Source organism: Amblyomma maculatum, unplaced genomic scaffold, assembly GCF_055883805.1.
Source record: "Amblyomma maculatum isolate TAMU_Amacu unplaced genomic scaffold, ASM5588380v1 scaffold_19, whole genome shotgun sequence".
Classification (NCBI taxonomy): Eukaryota; Metazoa; Arthropoda; class Arachnida; order Ixodida; family Ixodidae; genus Amblyomma; species Amblyomma maculatum.
This window is the reverse complement of record NW_028146744.1, coordinates 3,719,884-3,738,220: the sequence shown is the minus strand read 5'-3', so window position 1 is coordinate 3,738,220 and position 18,337 is coordinate 3,719,884.

The window sequence follows — 18,337 nt, the reverse complement described above, 5'->3', positions numbered from 1 at the left end:
TAAAATATTATCTACTCTACCTACCCCTCCCGATACCATCACCATCACATGGGTTCCTGGGCATGAGGACATCCTCGGAAATGAGCGCGCTCATGCGTTTGCCCGAGAACTAAGCTTCCGGGCGCCGGTGGATGTCCTCCCCAAACCTTCATTATACACCACCATCGAACCTCTTGACTACACTACAATTGTTCAGTACTATCGTCGCTGCCGTGCCACGTTCCCGCCACCACATCCCACGCTTTCTCACATCGACAGCACGTCCTGGCGACAACTCCAAACACATTCGTTTCCATCTCCTCAATTTGCCCACATATTTCACCCCACGGACTTCCCACCGTACTGCACCACATGCAACGCCACCCCACCCACCCTCTACCATTACTTATGGGAATGCCCACATCCAATCCGCGTTCCTCCCGTCAAACACCCCACCCCCTCCTCCTGGGAGGCTGCCCTTCTAGCCACGCAACCTGCAGATCAGTTACGGCTGGTCGAGCGGGCTAAGCTAGAAGGAACAGCCAGAGGGCTCCTGGACTAAGAGGTCCTCCTGGGAGTGTTTACATTTTTTTTTAATAAAGTTTTTTCCTCCTCCTCCTCCTCCTTTGGCCTTAGTTGCCCTCATGCCATTAAACTCCAACTTAACACATATACACACACTAAGTTATCCTTTCCTTCTTACATACAAACGCTCAACCTTACTTCCTGCACACATGCGCGTGCCTCCATGTTTTTGTGTGAGTGCGTGTGATCCTTCTTTTGTCGAGCAGGGCACAGAAGGTGGATATTCTGCCCCAGCTGTTCCCTGAAACATGCTTCTAGAAAATTAACAATAGCCTATTTCTCAGTCCTCATGATGCACTACTTTGAATACAGACGTGACTGCATGTGCCCAGGGATCAGAGATGGCTTTTCAACTTGCGATGTGGCTTCATCAAATGGCTCGGGTTTCTGCGGGCAAGTAACTTCGTGATCATAGAGCTCGCTAGAAGGCAGGAAGTGCTTTGCAGAGTACGGGATGATTGCCATTCAGGTTTCATTTAGCGGCACTCAAACATGTGGATCGAGAGCCACTTCAATCGGACCACAGGTTCGTTGCTGAGTGGGTACAAAACCATGTCACCTTGAAAACCTCTATGTGGTCATGGCTTGCTCTCAATTCTCTAACGAGTGCTTGAAGTCGACATGCGTGGCATGTGACCAGCGCGTACAGTTGCGATAGCATACACAATGTGGTGGTAACAGTCCTTTTGTTTCCGTGATTATTAACTAGACGACGCTACGTGTTCTATTACACGCCACAACAGCACCACTTCAAAGTGAAATGAAGTTGTATGCAGCCCGCACTGGTGCGCAGAGAGGTACGGACGTATTTAACGGTGCAAAACGTGCATTGCAAATAATGTTATTGAAGTTTTCACTTTGAGATTTGTATCTTCATCTTCACAGTAGGCAGGAAGGCATCAGTGTTCTATAGTGCTGTGCCCCAATAGTTCGCAGAAAACGAAGAATCGTGCACAAGGGCAATGTTTTGCCACTTCTGAGGAAAGTGGCATGAGTAGCAGAGGCGGGAACTGGGGACGGCAGAAGTTTGCAGAATCAAGCACGTGTCACTGCTATTGAATTAACAGCATTAATATTGCGTAACAGTACTAGTAACGACATTCATGTCTCAGAGATCTATTTGAAGGCTGGCCTTCTAAAAGGAAACCTTGCCTTTACACGAAAGCCGACTTGCTGCTATTTTTGATCCAATGAATATTATGTGGTATTTTAGGATGTAACTTATATATGTTAATGCCCTATGTAATTATCAAGATGGAATGTGGTTAGTTTGTTTTTATGCACTGCAAAGTATTATTACACCTCCTTCTTCGCTCCCGGATGACCTCAGAGTACGCCCCATTGAGAAAAACGGTGCACCCGATACAGACGCAGGCAAATGTACAGCTCGCGTTTGCAATCATGTTCACCCTACAGATTCCACCATCGTCTACACAGATGCATTCCGAACTAGCGTCGGAGCGGCTACATACTCAATTGAGAGCTGTAGCGATGTAGTGACGCATACCCTCGCTCCTTGCATAGATCCTCCTCCTACAGCCACTATCGAGATCCTGCCAATATTCGCCAGCATTCAAGACCCCTAACCCTTCAGGATACATCACATACTTGATTCAATACAGGCTATACGCGCCATTCATACGGGTCGCATTCCTGAAGAAATGCAGGATAATCTGCACAGAGCTCTCAACAAACTACGTCCAAACACTGTCACACTGAGGCAGATTTCTGGTAACGCGGGAATCTCAGGAAATCAGGTAGTGTATCGTCTCCCCCGCGAACTTCAACACCGGGCGCCTGGGATTCCCTGGCTTTATCCACCCACGTGGACCACTACTCTTCACTACAAAAAAGAAATCAACATTCACTATGACAACACTAGAGAAACTCTTCGTACACTTCCTCTTCCTGATAAATCTCTCACTACCACGCAAATACACATTATTAGACGCATGCAACTAAATGCACTGCTTACTCCTGCGCGATCCCTTCTATACCAAATCAAACATTCCCCCGCAATCCCAAATTGTTCCGAACACTATGCAAACTTAGAATATTGCATGTTTTGTGCCCTGTCGCAATTCAATCACCTAACTTTCCAGATCGTCCTCCCCCAACGTGGCGGGCTTGGTTAGCATCTATCCAGCTGAAAGATCAGTTGGCCTTGGTGACCCTGGCCCTGGACATTCTTGACGGTTAGTAATGCGTTAAATAAAGTTGTTTCCTCCTCCTCCTCCTTGCAAATTATCAGCTCAAGACTGTGAAATACATACCAAGAGATAAGAATGCTTTAAATCTTTGTATGCGTATCTTCTGTTATTTTCAATGTTTTCCAATTCACTGCTAAAGTTAACTGCTAAGTGGGCAGCGAATAGCAACATCAAGGATGTCAGCGCATTTCTGTGGCACAGGCAGTCACTTTTGAATATAACTATATTAATCATGATTAAATGAGTATTCCATAAATGAAGCCTTTGCCATAAACTTAAATTCAAATTTTAAAGTTTTACAATATGCTCAGCGTCTGGGTAAAAAGACCGCTCTTACTTGAACAAGTACTATGTTTACAGCTGCTAAGATTTGGACATTTTCAGTATAGCACGAAGTGCACTTGGCACTTCTTCGCAGTTTAAAAATAAATACCGTGGTCACACTGAACTTATTTTTAGGTTGTGCTTCGATGGGCACTCTTCTCTACTGCGTAGTTTCACAGTACACCTTTGTTCAGGCTTTGCGCCTTCAACATAGCTTCGTTACATTGAATGTCCGTCAATATTTACTTCTTTATAGGGGGGCTAAGTGGCATTGTGTTCTATGAGCCTGAAGCAACAGAAGCTGACTACTTCATTACATCGGGTACCTCGTTAAATTGAAGTTGGTTTTATCAAGGTTATGCTTAAGTATTAGATAGGAAATTTATATGAGGCACCTCGCATCTACTATATAAATGTAGGGTTGTAATTTGTGCTCTAATAATAGCTAGAGATTGTAATGCGCTGCAATGGCAAACTTATCACGCAATTGAGGAAGCGTAATTGTGAAATCAGGCGAAATCGCTGAAGTCATCTGGGTTACGTCACTTCTGCGATAACACAATGAACGTCGTTGCTGCTGCGAGCTTACAGGTACAATAAGGACAGACAATCAAATCGCACCTGAACTGTGTTGGCTTTCCATGGAAATACTAGATGAAGCCGCCGAAAAACTTTCTGAACATCTACACTGCAGGCAGCTTTTTGACGAGACTCCTTTCTTTTGACAGGTTCTGCACCAATTAAACAGAAGACTAGGTACTTGTTTACATAAATTCCTCTGTATATTGAGGATGGCCATACGGGCAAAAGGCTTCCGATAAACTGCGTGTTGTGTGTATGATGTACACTGCAGGGGGCAGGGGCCCTGGTCTCTCCTTTGATTTGGATAGGGGGACACAGCATGCAAGTGCCCCTCTAAAAATGGTGGCATGACTATGTATACTTGGAATACATGGAATGATACTACTAGCTCCTCTTTTCTGCGAAGGCTCAGCAGAATTAGACATTCAAAAAGAGCTCTGATAATCAAAATCTGTCAATACAAACGGACACGACATGACGTCTCGCGACTTTATCTTCAAAGCACTTCTTTTCCGGCATGGAGTCAATATGTACTTGAGACTGAGACGTTTAAGGGTATTGCTGCGTGTTTGAATGTGTATGAGGGTTGTGAACATGCGAACCCTCAAAGCTTGCTTTGAAGTCTTTCTCTTGTTCTCATCTGGTGAGTTTTAACGGTGTGCAAGACATTTACTCACTGGCGCGACACTAGCCTTGGTGGTATGAATAAAGCTACTTTATCTTTGGTGTACATATTTGTTTATAAAAGTAATTACTAGATGTTGAGAAATGTCCACCGCCATCACTTTTAGTCTGTAACAGATGTTGAGAAATGTCCACCGCCATCACTTTTAGTCTGTAACAAGTACCAGACCGATTAGGTAATTGCAAATGTCCCTTCAACCGTCTCGGCCCTACACTTCATATAAGCCTAGCATGGAGAAATTGAATACATAGAAAGCAATGTTGATTACGTGCTGTAAAAACAGTCCTACAGTTGACTGAAATATTTATGCGGAACAATGCAAGCATTGTCTTTGTAGAAGCCGACAACACATCACTTTATGGTCAGTACTAAAGGACTTCACAAGCCAATATCTAGAATGAGGCTGACCCTACTAACCACTACTTCGGTGTTAACCTGACTGCATTTTGCTATAGATTTCTAATTACTGGCACGGCCTGGTTCTTGTTCCATGAGGCCCGCGTAGACTTGTTTGCTTTACATGACAAAATTCTGCTCTTGAAAATAGAAAACAAAGGTGCAGTAAACATACATTTGAGTACTGTGTAGAGGCTTAGAGAGCTGTAGAAAGCAAAGAAAAGGCACCGCATTTCTTCAGCTGGGCATGACTGAAGCTATCTGGTTATAAAAAGAGCAGTGCATGCCATCATTTTCAGTGACTCATGAGGCAACAAGGAGAAAAATTGCTAGAACAAAGTTTAGTACAATGGCAATTTCTCTCACAAGCACACTATGAGCGGTTTCATTCCGCTAGTAGGTCGGGGACCAGTTCATAAACCTGCCTTTTGGTTTCGAGGTGTATGCAGCTTCACCTAAACGGCGAGGAGGAATGTAGGAGGAGGTATAACAGTGAGAAATAGTATTCATATTGTTTTCAAATAAGAAGAGCTCCCTTTCAATCCCCTTCTATCAGATAATCTATGCAGCCCTCTCAGGCGTTGAAGGACAAATCGACCCCACCTTGAAAGACATTGTGACACACTTGCTCAGCGCCGGTGGCGGAAGTAACAACAAGGGCTTAGCGGCAAATCCTTCATTTTGCAGCCAGGCTTGCGGCGTTACACCTGGTGGACTAAACAAGCTAGGAGGATAACGACCGGCACCGCAAGATAATGGCAGCGCCAGCCTGCAGCATATAAAAGGAAGAGACTCACCTGTGTCTCCCACACTTGCTCAGCGGCGGTGGCGGAAGCAACAACGACGAGGGCGTAACTGCAAATCCTTCATTTTGCAGGTTGGTGTGTTTCCACACATTTAAGTCATAAGAAACGCTTCTGCCAATCGCTGCCGCAGCTTGTGTCTTTACCTGTGCTGTACCGATAGTTGAATTTTTATTGCACCAAAAGCTTTTCATGGTGAGTGCTATGAATGGTCTTGATTTTGATATAAACCTGGTTTGTATACAGTCACTTCCGGCAGAAGGCCTGTGCCTAATCTGCTCACAGTGCCAGTACGGTTATCACTTAGGCGCCTGTTCTAATACGACCAAGACTGCCTACAAAGTAATGACAGATACTGAAAAAAAAGTTGGAAGTGCCAAACGTGTAGTTTCAGCCGCTCTATGCTTAAACAAAGTAACAAAGATACAGAATGACCAGTCTCTGACTGAAAGATTATTGATAGCAATGAACAGAAAGCTCGGTTAACTACCTACAATCAAACAAAAGTTAGATCACCTTTACAAGATCAAAGAGACAGTTGAAAGCATGACAAAGTCTGTTCAGTATCTTTCATATCAGTACGATAAAGTGCTGGCCCAAATGAAGCTTCAGTCGATTGAGATTGTTGCCTTAACAAAAAGGATTGAAAAGGTTGAGGCACCGATTGAGTCAGAGAGCATTAATAAGGAAATTGGTGAACTGCGACAGCAAATAAACAACCTCGAACAATACACCAGACGGAATAACCTGGAAGTACATGAACCTGCCCAAACTAAAATTAAAACTTCCTCCAAAAGATGAGTGCTATAGCACAGGACTTGGAGCTTCCTCATTTGTTTGAGCACGATGTTGAAGGCCTTCACAGGCTGCCCGCAAAACGTAAAAAAACCCCGGCAGTTTTGGTTCGCTATTGTTCACATGTAAAGGACCAATGGATGGCAAAGAAGCAGAGTATGCGGGAAGCTCAGTCCACAATCTACTTTCTTGACAATTTAACTGCGCAGAACAAAAGGCGCATGTAGTTGATGAAGACAAGGGCTACCGAAAAGCGATATGAATATGCTTGGAACAGTAATGGAAAGCTGTTCGTGCGCAAGAGCCAGGGTTAAATGACAATACGGATTTCATGCGAGGCTGACTTCGAAAAGATAATGTAAACGGGCGTCACCTTTCTTTCGCCTCACTTATTGATTTATTTCTTTCCTTTTCTTTATGTCATCACAAGCAAAGCTTCTTTACTACAATGCTTTATCAATTAATTATCGGTGCGCAGTTAACGTGATCCCGAAACCGACAGGGTGTCAATCTTTCATGTGGATATTGCCGCGAAACGCTGAAAACTGTATTTGTTGTTTTTTAACAGCCGCCGGCGTCGGCCTTATCACTCTGATTCTGGATCGGGTATCAGTTCTGTATTCTTTATTTGTTAATGCTCAATGTCGCGAGTCGCACCTTTATCAGTTTCGTTGTAGCGTAAGATGTACCGAGATCTGTCTCGAAGGTTCCGGCCACTCATGTGTCTTTCTACAATGTTCCAGCTTGCGCTGGTAGCTGTTTACGACGTTATCTAGATTGTTCTGAGCAGCCTTTAAATTGAGCGTCGACGAGTGTGACGGGCATTTATTCGTTCGACGATCGACGAGCACGTTTGTTGCTATCGCCGCCGCCCAGTTGCTTAGTTCTTTTGCGGGCGCAAGTCAGCTCAATAAAGAGTTAATTTCAGTACCATCAAGCCTGTGTCTTCTTTTGGTGCCAACGGCCTTGTCACCACTACGTGACATCTTGTGGAGGTGCTGCCTTTGATCCCTGAAGCGAAGACCCCTGCCTTGTTCTTGTTACACTGGATGAACAGCCAACAGGCCACCGAGCCAGTCGCCGGCTGCAAGGGCTCCAACCTGAACACGGTCTGCTGCCGGACCCCATTCGATCTCGGAAGGCATCGGAACCTCGGAAACGGCCCAGCCAACAGCACCAGTCGTCTTCGTGCAGCCCCGGGAGCCCTCTATCTTCCAAGGACTGCCCAGTGAAGATGCGGAAGACTGGATGAACATTTTCGACAGTGTGGCAGAGTTCAACGGCTGGAACGACGCCGCGAAACTCCGGCAAGTCTGCGTTGTTCTTCAAGGACATGGCCGAGTTTGGTTTGAAAATCATGAGGAAGCTATGAAGGATTGGGAGATTTTCAAGGAAGCGTTTTTGACTGCCTTTGGAAGTTCTCTCAGAAAGGAAAGAGCTCAAGCCCTCCTCCAATCAAGAGTTCAACTCCCTAACAAGCCAGTCCTGGCGTACGTGGAGGAGATGAAGCGCCCCTTTCGCCGCGCCGACCCTAACATGACCGAAGGTAAGAGAGTAAAATTTTTAAATCGAGGCGTTAAAGAATCGTTTTTTGCAAGTCTTGTCCGAAATCCACCAAAAACCGTTGCGTAATTTAAAACGGAAGCGTCTGCCATCGAGAAGACGTTGGACACCTGGATGCGCCACTACGAGCGACCACTTCAGCCGGACTACTCAAGCCACTACCCCAGCGCATCTGCAGGCGGAGAGAACCTTCGGGACCTCATCCGGGAGATTGTGCGAGAAGAGCTCCGCCGATTGATGCCATCATCGCAACAACCCCAGGTGGCGACGCTCGCGGACGTCGTCCGTGAAGAAGTCCAGCAGGCGCTGGGCGGTCCTCAAGCGACGGCTGCGACTGTTTCAGCACAAAAGGCAACAGCGATGAACTACGCTGCTGCATTACGTCGCCCTGCGCCCCGACGTGATGACTTTCCGAGCCCTCGCCGCTACCGTCCTGCTCCTGAAAACCTCAAATTGGTCCCCGCCCGCCAAGCCTACCAATGACCCCCAAGCCCCAGGAAGTGCGACGCCTGGAGGACAGCAAACAACCGGCCATTATGCTTCCACTGCGGTGAGGCCGGCCACATTCTGCGCCACTGTCCGTACCGACGAATCGGTCTCCGCGGATTTGCAGTCGACGTTCCACACCACGCCCAAGTGAACGACCGTAAGAAATCGACAACTATCTGCGTAGCGGTGAGATTGCGCACCAAGCCGTAGGTTCAGGTCTCCATTGCCGTACAGGGCCCGATTTGCGTCGCCAGGCCGTAACTACGATGAAAGTGTGCGCGGAACGTCTCCAAGCCCGCGCAGGGGAAACTAAATAGAGCAACATTTGGAGGTGAGGTTGCTCAACGGCGAAACGACGAAGATCATCCGCCGCCGACGACCATTAACGACAGCGCAGCTATTTCATTGCCGCTCCACACGACGACATCGACGACAACACGACCAGAGTGCAAGCCGACACCGCCGCCCAGCAAAATAACAGTATGCCCCGGCCATGACGTGAAGAAACGACGGAGCCGAGATCGGACACCAAGGCCCACGTTGAATGCGAATACGCGAATAGGCGACCTTGTCGACTGTCGCAGAGTCACTGCCGTAGTAGACACCGAAGCTGACTATTCAGTCATCAGTGGACTGTTAGCCTCTCAGCTTAGGAAAATTACCACCGCTTGGGATGGCCCGCTGATTCGCACCACAGGTGGCAACCTGATTACTCCATCGGGATGGTGCACTGCAAGAATAACCGTAAATTGGCGTACTTACCCCACCAGCTTTGTGGTCTTGCAGCAGTGCTCCCGAGACCTGATTTTAGGCATGGACTTCCTAAATGAATATATGCCTATCATCGACCTCCGATCCAAGCTCATCAACCTCTGTACAGACAAAGCCATACCTGCTACGACGACCTCGACGCAACACGTCGCTCTAAACCTCCTCGCCGAAGAATTGACTGTGCCGCCCCGATCAAGCCTCGCAGTCAGCGTAGGTAGAGCAGACATCGAAACCGCTGAAGGCATCGTAGAAAGAAATATCTAACTGATCTTGAAACGAGGTGTCGGCATCGCAAGAGGCGTCACGAAATTCTGGACAGGACAAGCTCTGGTGCTGGTACCAAACTTCACCGAAGGATGCCGGCATCTCAACAAGGGCACGACGATCGCTTTTCTCGATGAATTAGTGGACCTCAAAGACGTATTCGCCCTCCCGACCAACCACTGGAAGACGCACTGGATCAATTCCGTTAGCCCTCATTTGACATCAACCGGGCATTAACCCACAGCAGGAAAGACCAGATTCGCAGTCTTCTTCGAGGCTATAGGGAGTGCTTCTAGTCAGCATCGAAGGTACGACAAACACCACTGGCCAAGCACCGCATTGTAACGGACGAACACGCCCGACCTCTGCGCCAAAGCCCTGATCGTGTATCGCCGCGAGAACGCCAGGCTATTCGCGATCAAGTTGAGGAAATGCAGCGTGATGACGTAATTCAGCTATCGAACAGCTCCTGGGCGCACCAGTCGTTTTGGTGAAGAAGAAAGATGGCACACTCCGCTTCTGCGTTGATTATCGAAGCTTGAATAACATAACTAAGAAGAATGTCTGCCCCCTTCCGCGCATCGACGACACACTCGACCGGATCTGCAATGCAAGCTACTTCTCATCGATGGACCTCAAGAGCGGATATTGGCAAATTGAGGTCGACGAAAGAAATGGCGAGAAGACCGCATTCATTGCACCAGACTGTCTTTTTGAGTTTAAGGTGATGCCATTTGGCCTCTGTTCCGCACCAGCCACATTTCAACGAGTAATGGACACTGTCCTGGCAGGTTTGAAGTGGCAAATTTGTTTGGTATATTTGGACGACGTTCTTGTCTTCTCGCCAAACTTTGAAGGCCACCTAAAACGACTGCAGACAGTGCTGGAAGCCATCAAGTTATCGGGACTAACTGTAAAAGCAGAGAAGTGTCACTTCGCCTACGAAGAACTGCGATACCTAGGTCACATCGTTAGCAAGGATGGTATTCGCCGAGACCCAGAGAAAACAGCTGCAATAGCACAATTCCCAACGCCTACTGACAAGAAAGCTGTGCGCTGGTTCCTTGGGTTGTGCGCTTATTATCGACGTTTTTCAGAAACTGTTCGCGCATTGCCGAACCGCTGACGCAGCTTACAAGGGCAGACGTACCTTTTTAATGGGAAGCGCCGCAAGGAGAAGTCTTTGACGAACTTAAGCGCCGCCTGCTCTGCCCTCCTGTACTTGGCTACTTTGATGAAAACGCCAAGACCTAAATTCACACCAACGCGAGCAGTGTGGGTCTAGGAGCCGTTCTCGTCGAGAAGAGTGCCGGACTGGAGAAAGGAATCGCCTATGCTAGCAGGTTCCTCACAAAAGCCGAAGGCAATTACTCGACGACCAAGAAAGAGTGCCTCGCGATATCTGGGCCACTTCTAAGTTTCGTCCATACCTATACGGCCGAGCATTCAAGGTGGTGCGCGACCATCACGCGCTCTGCTGGCTGGCTAATTTGAGATCCCTCCGACCTCCTTGCCAGATGGAGTCTACGACTTCAAGAATTTGGCTTGACTGTAGTCTATAAGTCGGGCCGGAAACCTTCCGACGCAGACTGCTTATCACGCGCAGTCCGTCTTCATTCCGTCGACGCTCCCCCGAAGAACGATGACGACGACGCCTTTTTGGGACCGGTAAGCGCCAGCAGTTTCGCAGAACAACAGCGACCAGACCCTAAGCTGAAAGCGCTAGCCGATTACGATAGCCTCGAAGGAAAGACCGCTTCCCCTCCTGGTGTGTTCAGGCGACATTTATCATCGTTCGCTTTAGGCAATTACGTCATCGTAAAGAAGAACCTCGCTCCCAACAAGACAGCGCATCTTGTGCCTAAAAATCTCAGACAGGAAATTCTTCATGCGTTGCACGACGAGCCAACAGCAGGGCACCTCGGTTTTGCACGCACGTTGCGTAGAATCCAGAAGTACTACAGGCCGCGACTGCCTGCCGATGTTGCCCACTACGTGAAGACATGTCGTGAGTGCCAACGACGCAAGACGCCGCCGACGAGACCAGCAGGACCACCATACCCGATTCCGGCCCCAACCCTACCCTTTCAACAAATTGGGATGGATCTCCTCAGCCCCTTTCCAGGTTCGTCTATGGGTAGCAAGTGAAACATCGTGGCCACTGACTACCTTATCCGTTACGCTGAAGCAAACGCACTACCAAATGGTACCGCGGCAGAAGTCGCCAAATGTTTTGTTGAACAAATTCTTTTGCGACACGGCGCCCCAGAAGTGCTCATCACGGGAAGGGGAACGGCGTTTACGGCAGAGTTGACGCAAGCAATCCTGGAATACAGTCATACAAGCCATCGAGGAACAACTGCGTACCATCCCCATACCAATGGCCTTGCGGAGCGCCCGAACAAAACGATAGCGGACATGATCGCCATGTACGTCGACGCTGAACACGAGACCTGGGACGCCATCTTGCCGTACGTGATCTTCGCGTATAACACGGCAGTCCAGGAGACGACCAGAGCGACCCCGTTTAAGCTTGTGTACGGCAGGGAGCCCTCGACAACACTCGACGCAATGCTGCCGCACGTAACCAGCGAAGACAACCTTGACGTCGCCGCCTACCTGCAGCGTGCAGAGGAAGCCCGACGACTTGCACGGCTGCGTATCAAACACCAACAGCGCACCGACAGCCGACGATACAACTTACGAGGACCCCACGCAGAATACAATGCAGGAGACAAATTGTGGGTTTGGACACCAATTCGCCGTCGCGGACTAAGTGAAAAGTTGTTGCGTCGATACTTTGGACCGTACAAAATCATTCGCCGCGTCGGACCACTGGACTATGAAGTCATTCCCGACGGAACGTCAGCATCATAACGCCGACGCGAACGCCCGAAAATTGTACATGTTGTACGACTGAAGCCATATTACTCGCGTTAAAGAAGCTGTGGTGTTTAAACTTTGTAGTGTTTATGTTTAAGTAGCTTTGTTTTGGAACATCGAGACGATGTTCTTTTAAGGCGGGAGTAATGCCTCGAAAAGTTCAAAACTATTTTTGTTGTTTTTTAACAGCCACCGGCGTGCTGCCTTATCACTCTGATTCTGGATCGCGTATCAGTTCTGTATTATTTGTTTGTTAATGCTGGATGTCGTGGGTCGCACCTTTATCAGGTTCGTTGTAGCGTAAGATGTACCGAGATCTGTCTCGAAGGTTCCGGCCACTCATGTGTCTTTCTACAATGTTCCAGCTTGCGCTGGTAGCTGTTTACGAAGTTATCTAGATTGTTCTGAGCAGCCTTTAAATTGAGCGGTGACGAGTGTGACGGGCATTTCTTTGTTTGACGATTGACGAGCACGTTTGTTGCTATCACCGCCGCCGAGTTGCTTAGTTCTTTTGCGGGCACAAGTCAGCCCAATAAACAGTTCATTTCAGTACCATCAATTCTGTGTCTTCTTTTGGTGCCAACTGCCTTGTCACCACTACGTGACAATATTAGAAGCCTGAAAAATAAGGAATTTTAGATCCAAAGAGCTTTAGGTTCCCTGAATCATAGATTTTATATACTAGCGTACACTGAAACATGGTTCACAAGTAAAAATGTTTTTCCTGGCTATAAATTTGAAGGTGTATTCCGAGATAACCGTAAAGGAGGTGGCGTTGCATTGTATGTTAAAGAAAACCTTGACTACGAAGTTTTATAAGATTTTTCTCTTGTCACTGGGCACTACGAATCATTTGCTATGAAATGCTCGGGGACACTGGTTGCTTGCATTTATCGCCCCCCATTTGGTGAAATTCCTGAATTTATTCAGTTTGTACGTGATCTTCTTGAATATGCTTATATCGTAAACATCCCTGTTGTTCTTGTTTGGGGTTTCAACAATGATCTTTTGACAAACAGCCCCCCACGACATCCTTCTTGTGAAGCCATTGATACATTTTTTTGTAACAACGTTATTCAGTCACCAACAAGAATAACTTTAGAGAGGTAAACATTATTAGATTTGTGTATTACATATCATGAATTATCAAATGTTCTCTCAGGTGTGATCACATTTTGTTTAAGCGACCATCTACCGATATTCTGTTTGTTTCTGCGGAAGATAAGAAAACGTAAGCTACGAAATAATCAGACTGTGTACCGCAGTTTCAATAAAGGAAATTTGGTTGCGTTTAGATAAATGATGGAATGATGGAGCATGGAGTGATAATTACCGTGAGGTAACTCCTAGTATAGGATACAATATCTTTCACCAATTAATAAAAAGCTAGTATGATGCCACATTTCCTTTGGTAGTGGGAAAACCCCATAAAATGTCTCGAAAGCCGTGGGTATCAAGAGAATATATTAACGGATACAAACTCGCGACAAACGTTTTGACCAATTCATCCGATTCAAAGATCCAGACGTACTTAAGGATTACAAAAAAATTTAGAAGTAAGTTAGGTTCTCACATCAAAAAAGCAAGAAAAGAATACTACAAGAACAAATTTTCAGCAGTCTCCAACTGCCCTAAGAAATTCTGGAATTGTTTTAGCGAGCTCAAGGAAAGTAAAACATGTCATATTCCTAGAACAATAATGCTAACTGACGTTGAATATAGTGGCGCTGCTTTCGCAGTCAAGTTTAAGTGCATTTCCTATTCTCTGGTGAATCATCTCAGAAACGGGACAGATAATATGAAATTGATCAGTATATTGCTTCTCCACTTGAAGGTTTCATATTCTTAAATCTATGCAGTGAACATAAAGTATTCACATTGCTTAGGAACTTAGACAAATGCACGGCGTCAGGCACAGATGAAATTAAGGCCGAACCTATTATTGCTGTTGCAGATCTAATCTGCTTGCCCTTGCAGTATATATGTAACAACGCGTTAGTCCAAAGTGTTTTTCCAGATGCTATAAAAATTGCCAGAGTGGTTGTTTTACACAAACGTGCCCCTTATGACAATATAAGCAATTATAGGCCTATATATGTACTTCTTTTATTTTCTAAACTGCTGGAACATTTGATCAAAATCAGACTGTGTAAATTCTTTGACGAGAGACAAATTGTTGCGAAAGAACAGTTCGGTTTTCGTGAGAAGAAGGCAACAGAAATGGCACTGTTTAGTATAAAGGAAAATATATTCTCCAATGTGGATGACAAACAATTCACATTTGGAATTTTTTTAGATTTCAAAAAAGCATTTGATTCTATTAAACATGATATTTTATTTTATAAGCTACCTTTTTATGGCATTCGAGGAGTTGCCTTAAATCTGATCCGTAGTTATCTTTCTGGTCGCGCGCAGTGTACATGTTTAAATGGTCATCAGTCACAACCTAGACAATTTTTTTACGGTGTTCCGCAAGGGTCTTTGGGCCCAACATTTTTTATTGTTTATATAAATGATATAATTGCCATTCCAAGAACTGTAGCAATAATCTTGTATGCAGATGATACCAGTGTATTTTTTTCTGGCATACAACTTAGTAATATTGAGGTCGAGGCAAATGCATGGCTACATGAATTATCATTATGGTTGAATGTAAAAAAGCTAGAATTAAATGTTAATAAAAAAAGGGTTACTGTATTTAAGGCACGCAACAAGCCTGATGACTCCGAAATAAAGCTTACATTTGAAAACAGTGTAATTGAACGTGTTTCTTCCTACAAATGTTTAGGTGTCATTTTTGAAGAATAAAGCTTACATTTGAACACAGTGTAATTGAACGTGTTTCTTCCTGCAAATGTTTAGGTGTCATTTTTGAAGAACATTTCAGTTGGACCCGGCGCATTAATATTTTCATGCCAAGATATCAAGGTCACTCTGTGTACTGTACAATATCAAAGACCTTGTTCTGAAATGGTTGAAGCGGTAGTTATATTATACCTTAATTCATTCACATCTTCATTATTGTTTATTGGTATGGAGGTCTACAACAAAAAGTAATTTCTCGAGACTAATAGTGTTGCAAAAAACCTTATGTACAATTGCCATACAGGTTTGTACTTCTGAGAGCATTCCATCCTAAAAGTGAAATTATTTGAGTTTAAATTGCTCTGCGATGTCTTTACCGATTTGAAACTTAATCCAACTTAATATCGTTGCATTAGTGAACCGGACTGAAAAACCTCTGCTGACCCCTGCCCTACAAAATAATCGCATCGACGTCCTCGTGGATGGTGTTCCCGTTTCTGCTCTCATTGATACCGACGCCCAACTGTCCGTTCTCAGCTCCTCATTTCGCAGGCGCCTCAAAAAAGTCCTTACTCCAGCCGTCTCGCCCACAGTTCGCGTCGCCAGTGGAAGCCCTGCTGCCGTGGTTGGCATGTGCACAGCGCGAGTTACCATTGGTGGTCGTCATGCTCCAGTGTTGTTCACCGTCCTCTAAGAATGTCCCCACGACGTTATCATTGGCATTGACGTTTTAACAGCCCACTCTGCCCTCATTGACTGTTCTACCGGCCTACTTCGCTTGGACCTTTCGCTCTGCTCTGAAGACCCCTCCTGCTCACCCCGCCTTCGATCAGCACAGTTCTGCCGCCTACCTCCTGAAGCTGCCGTCTACATCCCTATGTCGCCATTCCCACCCGTCACAGACGGCGACTATATCGCGTGTCCCATTACTGATGTCATCTTGCAGAGGCACGTCACCCTTCCTCATCTGATTGTGCATATCTCCCAGAACCGTACCACTCTCCCGGTCCTTAACTTCAGCTTATCAACTCAAGTTCTGCCCGAGGGAATTTCACTAGCAGAGCTGTCGCCGATGACCGATTATGCCATTTCAGCTCTGAATACCGATAATCCAAATGCCGTCCCTGCAACCCCTCCCTCGTCCTCTACATCGCGCCCTTATCCTGTTAAAAGCATGATTGCAGCTGATCTCCAGCCTGAATTCGCCGCAGAGTTAAAACAGCTTTTGCTCACCTACAGTGACCTTTTTACTTTGGTACCCGCCCATTGGGCCAAACCACAGTTGTCAGTCACCGCATTGACACCAGTGACGCCAGTCCTATTCACAGGCAGCCCTATTGTGTTTCGCTTGACGAGCGACGCGTCATCCAGACAGAGGTCGACAAAATGTTCGCGAATGACATAATTGAGCCTTCCAGTAGCCCTTGGGCATCCCCTGTTGTGTTGGTCAAAAAGAAAGATAGCAGTTGGAGATTCTGCGTTGATTATCGTCATTTAAATAAGATAACCAGAAAAGATGTGTATCCTCTTCCGCGTATTGACGACGCGCTTGATACTTCACACGGAGCAGCTACTTTTCGTCCATCGACCTTCGTTCGGCTACTGGCAGATCTCTGTCGACGAGAGACCGTGAAAAAACACCTTTCATCACCCCTGACGGCTTTTATCAATTCAAAGTCATGCCTTTTGGCCTTTGCAATGCCCCAGCAACCTTCGAACGCATGATGGACTCTTTTCTCCGAGGCTTCAAGTGGACTACTTGTTTGTGTTATCTTGACGATCTAATAGTTTTCTCGTCTACATTTGAAAGCCATCTCCGTCGCCGTTCTACAATCCTAGCGCTTTTTCGTCACGCGGGACTGCAACTTAACTCCAAAAAGTGCAGCTTTGGTCACCGTCAAATCAAAGTCCTTGGTGGCTTGGTTAATGCTGCCGGCGTTCAGCCTGACCCCGACAAGATTCGTGCCGTCATAGATTTTCCCACTCCACGTTCATCCAGCGATGTTCGAAGCTTTATTGGCCTATGTTCTTATTTCCGATGATTCGTCCCGAGTTTCGCAGCGCTAGATTGTCCTCTCAACAATCTCCTAAAGAAAGACGTTTCATTCTCCTGGGGGCCTGAACAAGTTGCAGCTTTCTCAGAACGTATTGCTGCTCTCACTACTCCACCCGTCTTGGCCCATTTCAACCCATCTGCCAATACTGAACTCCGCACCGACGCAAGTGGCCATGGAATTGGAGCTATACTTGCCCAGCGACAACACGGCCGCACAAGGGTGATTGCGTATGCCAGCCGCCTCTTATCTACGTCCGAACAAAATTACTCTATCACAGAGCGAGAGTGCCTGGCACCTGTTTGGGCTATTACAAAATTTCGCCCTTATTTGTTTGGCCGGCAGTTTACTGTTATAACAGACCATCATGCCTTGTGTTGGCTTTCCTCCCTCAAAGATCCTACAGGCCGTTTGGGGCGCTGGGCGCTTCGATTACAAGAGTATACATTTTCCGTCGTGTACAAGTCCGGCCGGCTTCACCAAGATGCAGACTGCTTGTCCCGTCATCCCGTCGACTCCGCTAGTCCTACCGACTCTGATGATGACGCATTTGTCTTGTCTGTGTCGGCCTTTTCTAACATTGCCGACGAACAACACTTAGATCCTTTGCTTTATTCCATTATCCTCCGTCTGACCTGCTACCGACCTGATCCATCTCTTGCCTTATATGTATTCCACGAGAACACCCTATACCGACGCAATATGCGCCTAGACGGCGCAGACCTTTTGCTCGTCGCTCCTCAACATCTGCGTTCCACCATCCTTGACCAGTTTCGTGATGCTCCTACGGCTGGCCACCTGGGTGTCTCTCTCACATACGAGAGCCTGCGCCGACGCTTCTACTGGCCAGGGCTCTACCGCTCTGTCCAGCAATACATTGCCGCATGTGAATTGTGCCAGCGTCGAAAGAAGCCCACAATTTTGCCTTCAGGCCATTTGCAGCCGATCCCCATACCCACTGACCCGTTTTCCCGTGTAGGTGTTGACCGTCTTGGGCCCTTTCCAGTTTCCGCCTCAAGGAACAAATGGATCGCCGTCGCCACCAATTATGCTACGCGGTATGCTATTACCAGACCCATCCCGACCAGCTGCGCCACAGACGTCGCTGACTTGCTCCTAGAAAACGTGATTCTGCATCATGGTGCCCCT